Source organism: Aquila chrysaetos, chromosome Z (genome assembly GCF_900496995.4).
Source record: "Aquila chrysaetos chrysaetos chromosome Z, bAquChr1.4, whole genome shotgun sequence".
In the NCBI taxonomy this organism is placed as follows: Eukaryota; Metazoa; Chordata; class Aves; order Accipitriformes; family Accipitridae; genus Aquila; species Aquila chrysaetos.
This window is the reverse complement of record NC_044030.1, coordinates 54,979,265-54,993,533: the sequence shown is the minus strand read 5'-3', so window position 1 is coordinate 54,993,533 and position 14,269 is coordinate 54,979,265. Positions and strand designations below refer to the sequence as shown.

Genomic DNA, 14,269 nt, shown 5'->3' with positions numbered 1-14,269 from the left:
TTGTCTCTTAGAATTGTGTGGTATAGCTTTACAAGATGGAGAAAACATTTTAGTAGGTCTAAATCTTGTTTGTCTGAGAACAAATAATTTCAACTTAAGCTTCAATGCAGTATGCTGAATGTACTTCAAACAATAAAGTCTACAGCTAGTGCTGGAGTCATCTACTAGAACAATCATGTGTGCTTATGTCGAACACATCAACCCTACCTTTCCTTAAAAAAGATGTGCATAGCAAGGACTATGGTGAAAGGAAAGTCATCTGCTGACTTCTGCTGCCTTGTTTGTACATCAAAATTTGATGACACATCAAAGGCAGATTCTCTGACGTACTATGACAGATAAGAAAACATTTGAAAAAGTTTGTATACTTCTACCGAGTAAGGTTATACCTGGCAATCTTCAAATCAGGCTTTGAAATGGAGGAACTGTCATCAGATGTATAACAGCTACGGACTTTCTCCAAAGTGACACTTTGCCAGATTAATAAAAAAATTAACTCCTCTCTACATTTAGTATGCCATGTAAAGATATACCAGCTTCTTTATAACTGCTTTGTTTAATAGGTAACTGACAAATATATTTGAATGCTTGATCATAGTGACTTCAAAAAGTTAAATAGATTTTAAAGCAGTCTTATTTGTTTGTACATCAGTGTAAGTAATACATTGTAAAAAAAAATCACTTCTTGCTCTTTGTCAAATGCACCCAGAGGCAGAATTTTTTTTTTTTTTTTTTAGTTTTCATTTTAAATTTTTCTGTATCGCTAATTACAGTAATGAAGTCCCTAACTCTCAAGACTGAACCTAGTCTACCCAGCAGCAATAACAGCATCTCTTTTTAAATCATACAATCTCTTTTAAAATCAGTTTTGCTTATGAGGACTTCGAAATTAACATCATACCAAGTTTCTGAAATGCAATGCACATAGTGTTGTCCTCAGAAAATGGAATTGCATCTCTGTATTGAGACTTTGATTTTAATTAATGAAAGTCAAGAAATGGAGAGGAGCACTGGCCTATGAACATCCTTGGAGAAGCAGTTTAGCTGTGAAATGTGTTTCCCTCTAAACAACACAATCAGGGGCTCACTCACACTGGCAGGGACCTGGGGAGGTCTCCAGCGCCAGCACCTGCACAGAGCTGGCTCAGACTGGGCTGCTCAGGTCTTCATCTAGTCAGGGCATGAAACCTCAACAATGGAGATGGTCCAAACTCCCTGGGCCCTGGCCCCACCACTTTGTTGTCCCCGTGGGTGTCATGGTTTAAGCCCAGCCAGCAACAAAGCACCACGAGGCTGCTCACTCACTCCTACCCCCGGTGGGATGGGGAGGAGAATATATAACTAAAAGCTCATGGGTCGACACAAGGACAGGGAGGGATCACTCACCAGTTATGGTATCACTCACCAGTTACAGTCATGGGCAAAGCAGACTCAACTTGGGGCAAAAAAACCCCAAAAAACCCAAACCCCAAATCTATTTAATTTGTTACCAATCAAATCAAAATAGGATAATGAGAAGTAAACCCAAATCTTAAAAACACCTTCCCTCCACCTCTTCATTCTTCCCTGGCTCAACTCCCAATTTCTCTACCTGCTCCTCCCCAACAGTGCAGAGGGACAGGGAAGAGCGGTTGCAGTCAGCTCATCACATGTTGTCTCTGCCGCTCCTTCCTCCTCAGGGGGAGGACTCCTCACTCTTCCCCTGCTCCAGTGTGGGGTCCCTCCCATGGCAGACAGTCCTCCATGAGCTTCTCCAACGTGGGTCCTTCCCACAGGTTGCAGTCATTCAGGAACTGCTCCAGTGTGTGTCCTTTCTGCAGGCTGCAGTCCTTCAGTCACAGACTGCTCCAGCACGGGCTTTCCTATGGAGTCACGGCAGCCTTCTTCAGGGGCATCTGACTGCTCTGGCGTGGGCTCCTCCAGGGGCTTCAGGTAGGCATCTGCTCCCCCGCTCCCCTCCATGGGCTGTGGGGGGACAGCCTGCCGTCTCACCACGGGCTGCAGGGGCATCCCCTCCTCCAGTGCACCCCCTCCCCCTCCTTCTCCACTGACCTCGGTGTCTGCAGAGGGGTTTCTCTCACATTCCACTCCTCCACTGCAGGTTCCCCTTCTTAAATCTGTTATCCCAGAGGCACTGCCACTGTCACTGGTGGGCTCGGCCTTGGCCAGCAGTGGGTCCAACTTGGACCCAGGGAAGCTTCTAGCAGCTTCTCACAGGAGCCACCCCTGTGGCTCCTCCCCCACTGCCAAAACCTCGCCACACAAACCCAATACAGTGGGTAGAAGGCTTCTCCTTATCTCCAGCCTAGGCCTCTCATGTTTCAGCTTACGCTGCTGCCTCTTGCCCTCCCACCATGCACCACTGTGAAGAGCCCGGCTGTGTCTCCTCCATCCTTCCCATCAGTGTCGGGGATGCTGTTGGATGCCCCTGAAGCCGTCACTTCTCCTTCCTGAACCAGCCCCAGTCCCACAGCCTCTCCTTGCAGGGGAAGGGCTCTAGCCTTGCTGCCTCAGTGGCCTTCCCTCAATTCTTGTCATTTTATTTATATTTTTAGTGTATTGAGGTGACCGAAAACTGTAATCAGGAACCAGATGTGATCTAACGAGCCCTTAGCCCAGGAGGAGTAATTCCTGCCTTGATCTTCTGGCTCTGTGCCTGTTCTCAGAGCCCAGGATACTGTTGCCTTTCTTTGAAGAAATCGTAGCCTTCATTTGATTACATGAGGTATAAGCTGGCTTCCTGAAACAGCCATATACCTAAGTGTCTTATGAGGTAGTGTCCTGGTTTTGGCTGGGATAGAGTTAACTTCCTTCCTACTGAAATATTAGCACAGCTACCCTGTTCCCTAAATGTACAATGAATTAAAATTTTTGTTTACTTAGGAACACTCTGTTCCAACATAAAATTTACATTCAGCAAGGTGGCTGTGACATCCAACACAAAATCATCAAAAATAGTTCTGTTAAGAAGATGTGGGGTTTTTTGGCAATATATCTGGAAATAACTTGTTGTCAAATTCTTTTTTTTTCCTGGCAGCATTAAATAAATCTATTCTGTCAACAACTTCTTGAAGAAATCACTTTGTTAGAAATAATGTGCCTCAACATGTATTAAAACAATGACAGTGGGACATTAACATATGTCTATTTAGCTTATTTTATTACCTGACAGGTTGATACTTATGTAGGTTACAAGTGCCATAAATAAACGGACTAAACTAGTTGTCTTCATTTTAATGGGATTCTCGTTTGTATTTCTTTGGGGGCTTTTTTTTTTTTTTTGTATGCAGAGCCATTTATTTATTTGTTTGTTTGTTTGTTCATTTATTTTTACAAAGAGAGGCAGAAATATCTGATGCTTGGTATTGAAACTATTTTACCATCATGTTATAGAGTTTATGAAGCTGTCTTTCCATAGATATATGTTAAGAACATAAAACAGTCACTGTATGTGAAGCAAAAAGACATTTAGCTTAGTACACAACTTCTATCAATGGCCAAGATCTGATGCAGAGATGAGTGTAACAGGACAAATATATCATGAACCTTCATCAATGTATTATCCCAGCATCCAGTGATTTGAAGCTCAGGGACCTGTTATATTTCCATAATCTTAAAAAATACACTCTGGTGTACTCCCAAAACAGAAAGATGAAGCTATTCCATGCTCAGTTATTTTCTGCGTTTTCTATTAGAGGTCTATAATTCTACATCTGCAGATTTCATAAATATTTGGAATTGCTAAAAGTAGGAGGCAGCTCAGGTACTAATGACCTGGAATATACTTTGCAAATGAAATTCAGTTAGTCCCCCCAGGTGTTTGACACATATCACTTCTACCTAATCTCACATTTACTAACTCCTAGGAGGTATTAAAATCCTTTTGAAAAGAACTGCTTACTGACCCACTCAGCTGAAGACATGCTTGCCTTGACAGAAATAAATGTACAGAATGAGAATGGGCAGAATTAAAAAAAAAAAAATAGTGCCAAAATAAGTGGCAATAAAATAAATGAAAGAAGAAATCATGTGTTTGTGATGCCATTTCCAATGGATGGTTTTCCAGTTCCCATTTTGCTTTACAAATGCATGCTTATATTGCCAAATTTCATGGAAATGAGCAGCAGAGCCATTTAAAACACATCAAATAAACATCCTTTTTATTACAGCGAAATGCAAATATCAAGTCTTAACAAGTAAATCTAGGGTCTGTAATTTTAAAACAGCAATAACAATAACCTCAGGCTATGTTTTCATTTTGTGGCTGACTTTATGAGAAGCAACTGTTATTTCTGTGTGGCACTTCAATGAGTCAGAGGCATGCTCATTCAAGTTAAAACAGTGGTACTCTGGCAGTACTTGTGATGGAAAGTCAATGATTATTGGTAAATCCAGTCACACTGCCCATCACACTGCCCATGACAAGGCTTTTAACCTATTTCAAATTTAAATGTCAATGTTTGCATAAACATTTCTCTGGAAGATTAAACCTAAGCAGGAATATCAGTGAGCCTTGTGATAAAATTCTGTAAGTAGAAAAGCTCTAACAGATTCCCTCAAAATCCAGGTAATACTGGAAGTTTCTTAACAGACAGCTAGAAAACAGCAATGAATCATTTGCCTATTTATGGCTGCCCTTCCACAAACACACAAAAATGAACCTTTATTTCAGAAAATAGGCGTTTCACAGATAGAGCTAGCCTCTATACCAGTTTTAAACAGTTGAAGAATATAGGAAACCAAAGACATTCTGTCCCTGAGATAGATAAGACATTTTTGTCTTTGTAGATATAAAATATTTACTGATTTTATTTCCTCATACATAAAAAATCCATATAAGGAACAAATAGTTATATGCACACTTGATTGTGATTTCCAGATGGAACTAAACTGATATAATAACTTAAAATAATTCCGATAAAAAGATGGCAGGTGTCAGAATTTCAGGATAACTGAATACCTTAAAACAGCAGTAACAACTGTAAAAAAGTTTATATTTGGGACTCATGGTGGAGAGTAATATGCAAATTTTTTTAGCATATTCTATAGAATAGGTAGTATACAGAGTAGATGCTTTGAATTAGTACCCAAGAAAAGTAAATGTTTAAAGCTGTGTTTAATACTACATAGACTTCAAACACCTTGTTTCTATTTCAATATTGCCATTGCAAATTCTGACAAGTTATATGATCCTCCTGCTAGACTCAAAAAGTCCAAGATAAAGAATCTACTGCCATTACTTTAGTTAGAGGCAATTTTATTGACTTTCTTCATAGTCAATTTTTATTTATAGACAATTTTAAGGGTCTCAGAGAAACTACGGTGTAGTATGGTTCTTTTGGAGCCTATTCACCAAAGGAATTTTTTATTCTTTAGCCCTGAACACCAAGTCTTTCAGCCCACTTATATCTATGGGATTCCTCACAGTCATCAAAGGAAATTTTAAGTTTGACAGCCAGGCTCTGTGGCTAAAGCACACACCTTCCTAAAATGTGATTAATTTTACAAGAAAGACAATAAACATCATGGTCACAATAAACAGACAGAAAACTCCACTGTGAATATCTTTGTATTTCTCATATGTGGTCAAATTAAACCAACATTAGTTTGGTGATCTTATGTCTGTAAGGAGCTGGCAGAATAGATTGGAATGTAAATTTCATATTCAGAACTTCATGAACTGTATAAACCTTTGTTTTTATCTCTGCCAAAACCCCGACTTACAGGGAAGAAAATGCTACAATATTTAATAATGTCAATTATTTATTTAACTGAAAATCTAATATGTGGTAGTTTATCCATTAGATAATAGAAGTTATTCAACACATCTTGAGAAAGTCTTGGATAAGAATCTTCCACTCAGTCTCACATGTAGTATACCAGTTTTTCTCTAGCTATCTGAAATTCTCATTCTAGTTTAAAGAGAAAGCTGCTCTCCCAAAATCCAGAACTACAGCGAAACCTGTATGATTGCTGGAATGGGTGATAGGCCTACACCATGTCTGTAGCAGAAACTTTTTTCTCCGGTAGTTAACAACCCTTTTCCAAACATCCACCTAGTGTCATTTGAGGCATGCCAAAACTGCAGAACTCTCAAAGAATGGAGGAGAACACCTAACTTCTACATATTGGAAAATACACACACCTAACAAATTTACTATAATGCAAGTAACGTTAAAAGTGGGCGATTTAAAGCAAATCAATTGCATCAGCAGCCAAAGTGGGAAAACAAGAGTAAGGCTCAAGCACTTAATTAAGTAAGTTTGTTATCCATTCCTATATTACCATGTCATGTTATAAAACAATGTGGCCAAGCATAGAAAGTGCATCCCCTAACTAGATAGCAACACTAACCAGACTAACCAGTTCTGCCATTGACTAGCCCTGCTTATATTGACCTTTTCAATAATAGAAGGATTTAAGTGCAGCAGTTACTCAGATAACAATATCATGCTATTGGGTGTCTATTGTGCTTCAAATATGGTTCTGTTGATATGTTCTGCCACATCCTGAAGCTATATGCTGACAACAATTTATGTAGAAAAACTGAGCATAAAAAGAGGATGGTAAGAGGAATCCCAGCCTGCATTCATAGCTTGACCATATGAAATTAAAAAAAAAAGAAAGAAAATAATTACTTTTGCCCAGAGTTCACTCTCCTCATTTGCATTAGTAACATTATTTTACTTAATGTGTAGGAACTGCATTTTACTTTACCTGGAGAAATGTGGTTTTGGAGTTTTTATATTTATTTCTTGAGTAACAAAAATAAATTGTCTAGCCTAATTTTCTTAAGATGAAATAAACTTGTTGTATACTATTTCAGACTTGGATGAACTTAAATTCCATTCACAACACCCATTCCTAGATTCCACTCTCAGGATTCTCATGTCTCTTATAGCAGCTGCTACTTCACAAAACTGTGCCAGTCTCTAAAAGCTAAAATGAAAGAGCACTAGGGATCTCTACTGTAGGTCTTAAATGATTTAATAAATGTCCTTTTAATCAGAAAATTCCTTGTAATTACTCTAGTATCAAGCCATACTACATCCTAAATGAAAAATAATTAGTTAGCAGTTATTCATTAAACTCACAAAAAAAAAAAAAAAAAAAAAAAAAGTGCAATAGCCAAAGTCTCATGCACTACTCATTGTGATCATTCTGTCAAAGTCAATAAAATATTCCTAAAGATTAAAAAGAAGCAATACACTGCTCACATTACTTACTGGCTTTGAGACAGCAGAGACTAAGTTGCCAGGATACGATATGCACCTTAAGATATCACCACTGATTTTGCAGGATAACAAAATCTCTACTGATCTGGTGTGCAGCAATGAAAACATTGGAGAAGCTTCCTGTTACTCAGAGTTTTATCTAAATGCAGTATCTAATACTTTGATCTTAAATATGGTAGGAAATGTCATAACACAGGACAAACCCTAAATTATTTCAACTTTCCTGTGGGCACTTAGGTTATATCTCTAGTAAAGATAAGCGTATGATGGAACAAGGGGTTTAAGCAGCTTGTCCCAATTCCTATTACCAGTAAAAAGGAAGCCAGTAATTCAAATTAATTCATTAAATACTTATTAAATAAAGTAGATTGGGGAAAAAAGGGTAAAATGCAGATTGCTTCTTTCAAACATTTTTTACTGTTCAAGTTAAAAAGCACCTGACAAAAACCAGTATTTTGTTTCTAAGAATAGAAGTTTCTGTACTTTTAGACTGCAGCATCTACATACTTTGTCTAACCTCCAAAATGTTTTTTATTTTTTCCTTTGCTCTTCTTGCTTACCCCTAGGTTGACGCTTTGTATTTACAGCAAATTCAGTTTTATTCACCCCACTCCTTCTCTAAGATACCGTATATACTGCAGACTGTGGCCATAATAGTTCTATTTGCCTGTGGTATGATGATAAAATATCCCCAACTGATGCAAATGTACCAGGAAAAAATAAATAAAAGTTAAAGTGTTTTCTAGAGCTATTCATATGGGTAAGACCTCCTGTGGCTAGAACAAGCAATTTCAGTGAGGTGGGGCTGGAATAAATTATGCCCCCAAAGATTTTTATGTATAGATAAAGTAGCAAATTACTCCTCAACTTCTTTTGTCAGAACTCATTTTTTGAAGAGCGGTAAACCCCATAATCTCCAAATCACATCCGTTAACATCCCAGCTGATGGTAGGATTGCTCTTTCCCTCATCCCTTCTGTAACTCATAGTCAGTTTGTTACCTTTAGTTTACCTACACTTTGGCATTTGAGAGACTGTTTTCATTTTTCTCAGTCTTACTGCACTGCTTTGATAGAGTATTGTATTATACTGTACTATATAAGTAAGACACAATAATAGTCTTCAACTTTTTGTATGTTGTACTATTACTCTCATTTAATTTTAAACATAAATAGAAAGGAAAAAAAAATACCTTAACTGCAACAGGAAACACATAAAAGAGAACTGACATCTTTCGACAGAAAACAAAAAGCTTCTTAAAAATACAGAATCTACCTTCTGCCCTTCATTTTCACTGCTTCATTCTCCCTTCACCAGTAACCTCTGCTGAAAAACAACTCTTAATTTTCTCCTTTATTCAGAAGGTTAATTTCACAGGGCACAACAAATACCAAAGCCATCCACCTTAAGCACACACAAAACTGGTATATGTAAAATTTGGTGATCTCTATCCAAATGTGACTACCTACCTACTTAGCCACTTAATCATTTGAGAACTTATTTTAAAATTTAAAATTTTAAAACATATGGACATGAAGTCCTTCTCAAATGATGGTATAACAGAGAATTGCAAAAACCCAGAAAGTTCCTCCACAATATGCAAAGAAAGGAAAAACAAATCTTCTTAGTATGACATTGAATATTGATGCTTTCTTCAAAGAATTGGGGTAAAAATTGCTTATAGTGCTTACTGGAAGGCTCTTATGCATCAGGACTGATGCAATTTGCAAGTGTAGGCAGCTTTTTGGGATCCAAAGAAATCTAATGGAGGAAGATGGGACAGGGTCACTTGGGAACCAAACTGATGGTAAGTCTAGGGGTGAAAAAATAAGGTGTCACCCAATGTGAGGAATGTTGCTGTTCTGCTGGGAGTTGTGCCTTCACATGTGGTTAGGATCAATACAAGCAACAGCAGAATCCCAGTTCTTGCTGTTCTCTTTAGAACAAGTCATTCATTGACCACTGACCTAACCATTTATCTTGTCTCCAGGATAAAAGCTAAATTGAAACCTTTTCAACATTCACTTTTAAGAACAAACCACAAATGACTGGGCTAGAGACGCCTTGTGAAATCTACAGGAGGTAACCGAAGAAATGCATTGCCAGGACAACTTTCTCTTGTTAACTTCTTGCCTAGTACAAGGCATGTGAATTAACTTGCTAGCAATCCCATCAATAGAAAGGATTCTCAACCAGGTGGTGAAGATGAAAACAATGAATTGTTGGTTATGATTCTATCCCTTGTTTAAAAGAGAGCAAGTGGACATGTGACCATCGTCTTTGCAGGCATGATGAACTGAGGAAGAAATCACAGCATCCCTTAGTAAAATTAATCTTATTTTTCTTGCCAGTCTATCAGAAATAAAAACTTGAGAAAAAAAATGTGTCTTTCTTCTCTTCCTTTAATAAACATTGGCTTTGGAAAGGAATGAAAGTAACTTCTCACCATTGAACAGATGGATGAAAGAGTGGACAGAAGAGCTGGGACTCAAACATTCTCTCACAGGAGGAAGACGGTGCTTGCTACACTATCTTAATAGTCTGCCCACAAAGAGTGCTTACATGGTCTAAGACAAGAGAACTAGCCAAGTCTAAAGGAAAAACAAAGTATTGTTTAGGAGAAAGAAAGCAAAGCATATAGAGGTAAGAACACTCAGAAAGAACTATCTGCCTGTGAGATTATAACCATGTACTTTACCAATTTCAGTAATCTCACCTTTTCGTCTGTATTTTAAATGTTTAGAAAATTTAAAGTTATCAAAATTTTAAATTGCTATTTGTTTTTCACCTAACTAAAATGTCCTTGCACTATAGAATTGTCTCATGGTGAGGACCCTTGAACTACAACTGCAGTTACCACAGTGTAACTGGCAGATGTATTCGAATGAAGTATCAAATGCCATCAAGCCAAAACTGAGAACAGCTAAACTTCTACCAGTTTTTGGTAAAAGAAAACAATGAAATGAATTGTCCCTTTAGCAAAGAACCCTCAGCACTTTGTTCCACATATCAGATTTTTCCTAGCAATAAGTTTGGTATAGACAGAAAAAAAATGAAATCAGTTATCGACTTTCATGAACACAAAATTAAGAAGTCATCACTCAAACATTACCAAAAATGTTGCACCATTTTAGGTGGCTCTGAGTTTCACCAATACTGACATCTAATGCTCAAAAGCTAAATTTAATGACTGTACCCAAAAGTTCATGATGTGTACACCAGGTTCAACAGGATTCCTAATAGAATCAGTATTCCCCTTTCATTAATGAAATATGATCATTTCACTGTTTATTTTAAGCAGACAGCAAGTCATAAGATTAATCAACATGATTGAGATATTAAGAAAATGGAAAAAAAAACAACTTAACAACATTCACAGAAAAAGTAAAACTAATTCTACCGTAAACCAAATGACTACTCTGTAATTTTTAAATACTGTTCCAGGTGTATTTAAAAATATTAAAACTTCCATTTAACTATGGGAATTTTATCAGTACTCATTCTCAGGTAATTCTATTGAAACTTTCTAGTTCTTCTTAATGAATAGAAGAAAACCAGAAAACTGAAGTCCTACAAGATCAAAACCCATAAATTTTAATCATTAAAACAGTCACATTATTTTTAAACTTAGCTCATGATTTCAAAGATACACATTAACATTTTCTGAGCACATTGAAATAACTTCACTACTGGAGAGGGTTTTTGTCCCCCCACTCTTATAAGCAGAAGTGAATTAAACTTAGTTATTATAGATCTACAAAAACCTGAATTTATTTATGGCCTCATCTAAATTTTTCTCCCTGCTCCCAGTTCACCTTAAAAAAAAATTGACCAATCATCATGACTTCTCCGCAAAGCAGAATTAGACATATGTTTCAGGCACCAGAGCCTAAAACAATCTATATTAACAGCTGAGAATGAAAGTTAAACTGTCCTTAGTTATGTTCAGCCTCTACCTTTGCTTCTGTTCTTCCCTCTAATATGAAATCTGCAATAAATCTGTCCATGAGGTTCTTAGCTCTATCTTCTTTGTATTTTTAATCTAAAAATCCAGTCTCAAAACAACTTGTACCAACTGATGTCCTATCACACCCTTCCCCTTTTCTCATGCAATAAAATCAATTTCTGTAAGTGAAGGAATTACACTAGTAATAAATATCTAAAACATCACCTTGTTTATTTGACTCACTCATTAGAAAGAAACTCTCTATGATACATAGCACATGCATAGCTTCCTATCTTTTAAGAATGGCAGAAGTTTCAAACGTACATAAAATTTATTTTAAGTATTAATGTATTTTATAATATTCTCTCTCATGACTTAGCCTTTAGCATTAAGGCTAAAACCACATAGATTCTTGAACTCCAAAGGGCTGAGTTTCTGAAGGATCTTGCTGCGAACAAATGCTACATTCGGAACACGTGAAAATTAGGCCACCATTTAAGAATATCTACTTACATGGCCACTTGAATTTAGACAACTCATTAAACAACAACAAAACCTGCCCCCCCCCCACACCCCCTCATGTGTCTCATATTAAGATATCTTCCTGTTTCAGGACTCAAGCAAAAAAACCCAAGAATTTTGAAGTGTCTAAGTATCCTTAGAAACACGAAGTGCTCAGTATCCATCAGAGGAATTACCAATAAGCCTAAATTTAGGTTTCCAGATTTGAAAAATGTGAATGCTACAGCCGGACACTTTTTTCTGCTTGGGTTTTTTTTTGTGGTTTGACATTTTGCAACTAATGACCAAACTCAAGATTTGACTGATCTGAAGTCCAGCTAAGAAGACCATTTTCTCACTGACTTCAACATACTTTCAATGCTGTCCTCTGTCTGCTATATGAAACACACCACAACAAATGATTGCTTTTGGACTTACTAATGGCTTTTCTGCACTTGGCTTCATCTTCTTGCCATAAATCAAGTTCCAAGTGACAGTAGCTTTTTGCAAAAAAAAAATCCCTGGCAACTTCTTAGCCTCTCAATTCGCTTTCCTTGAAAGTCATTTTGCTGCAGGTATAATGAAGAGGATTCCCCAGATAGTGCTCTTCCTTATCTATACAGCCAAAACCCAAATAAATCTCTGTGTGAACATTAAGATAGAGGGTGTCTATACAGATTTGTTTATCTTAGGAGCTGGGCTGATAATGCCATTTAAGACAAGAAGATATATTTTATGAAAATAAATTACAGGCCTAGTGAAAGCATGGCAGTGCAACAGCTGAAACAATGGAATATGTGGGAGCTAAGATGAGCTTTTGAGTTTGATACTAAGCTAGAAGCATTGAATTTCAAATTATTAAATAGAATATGTTCTTTATAACTGTCATTCATAGCAGTTATCATAAAACATGGATTTTTTTACAAGGATATTCACAGTAATGAAGAACAGTTCTTAGCCAAGTTAGATGGGATACAAAAATATGGCTGTACTGTTCCAGGACAAATTTCTTTTTGAAAGGCAGGGAATATGCACAGAAAGAACAAGACAATTTCATGTTCAGATAAAAAAAAAAAAACTTATACTGATTGAACATTAAGGGAATTGTGAAGCTATCATGTTTATCATTCTCCTTTAAGTGATCTTTTTTAATTACTGTTTAGAATAGAATAGAATAGAATAGAATAGAACAGAATAGTTCAGTTGCAAGTGACCTACAATGATCCAACTGCCTGACCACTTCAGGGCTGACCAAAAGTTAAAGCATGTCATTAAGGGCATTGTCCAAATGCCTCTTGAACACTGACAGGCTTGGGGCATCGACCATCTCTCCAGGAAGCCTGTTCTAGTGTTTGACCTCCCTCTCGGTAAAGAAATGTTTCCTAATGTCCAGTCTGAACCTCCCCTGGTGCAGCTTTGAACCATTCCCATGCGCCCCATCACAGGATCCCAGGGAGAAGAGATCAGCACCTCCCTCTCCAATTCTCCTCCTCAGGAAGCTGCAGAGAGCAATGAGGTCGCCCCTCAGCCTCCTTTTCTCCAAACTAGACAAACCCAGAGTCCTTAGCCGCTCCTCACAGGACACGCCTTCCAGCCCTTTCACCAGCTTTGTTGCCCTCCTCCAGGCACATTCAAGGACCTTCACATGCTTCTTGTGGGGCCCAGAACTGCACACAGTACCCCAGGTGAGGCCACACCAACACTGAATAGAGTGGGGTAACTTTGGCTGACTGGTTATACTGTGATTGATGCACCCCAGGATGGGGCTTGCCCTCTTGGCTGCCAGGTCACACTGCTAAATCCTATTGAGCCTGCTGTCAACCAGCAGCCTCAGATCCCTTTATGTAGGGTTGCCCTTCGGCCACTCCTCTCCCAATTTAGTCTTGTGCCCAGCATTACTCCATCCTAGGTGCAGAGTCCAGTATTTGGACTTGTTAAATTTCATGCTATTAATCATTGCCCAATGCTCCAATCTATCTAGATCCCTCTGCAAGGCCTCTTGTTCCTCAAGAGAGTCAACAGCACCTCCTAGTTTGGTATCATCAGCAAGCTTGGCTAATGGTGCATTCAACTCCTGCATCCAGATCATTGATAAATATACTGAACAGAACTGAACCCTGAGGAACACCTCTGGTGACTGGTCACCAGCCAGATGTAGCCCCATTCACTACAACACTTTGAGCTCTGCCATTCAGCCAGTTCTTCAACCAGCGCACTATGAACAAGCTCATTCCACAGTTACACAACTTGTCCAGAAGGATGCTGTGAGGGACACTATCAAAAGCCTTACTAAAATCCATAAAAACTACAACCAACACCACCTTATCTTCATCCACTAAGTGGGTGACCTTTCCATAGAAGGATATCAAATTAGTTAAACAGGACTTTCCCTTTTTGAACCCATGCTGACTGTGCCTGATGACTGCATTATTCTTTAAATGCCTTTCAGTAGTACCCAGTATGATCTTCACCATAATTTTTCCAGGAACTGAGGTTAGACTACCAGGTCTGTAGTTTCCTGGGTCTTCCCTCACACCCTTCTCATAATTTGGAGTAACACTGGCTAGCTTCCAGTCAGCAGGGACCTC

General features: G+C 38.1%; 1 protein-coding gene across 32 annotated transcripts in view; it reads right to left on the bottom strand.

The window, feature by feature from the left end:
- The window catches only part of PTPRD (protein tyrosine phosphatase receptor type D), a 1,286,084-nt gene that overhangs the window by 195,543 nt on the left and 1,076,272 nt on the right, over positions 1 to 14,269 (bottom strand). The window lies entirely within an intron of this gene.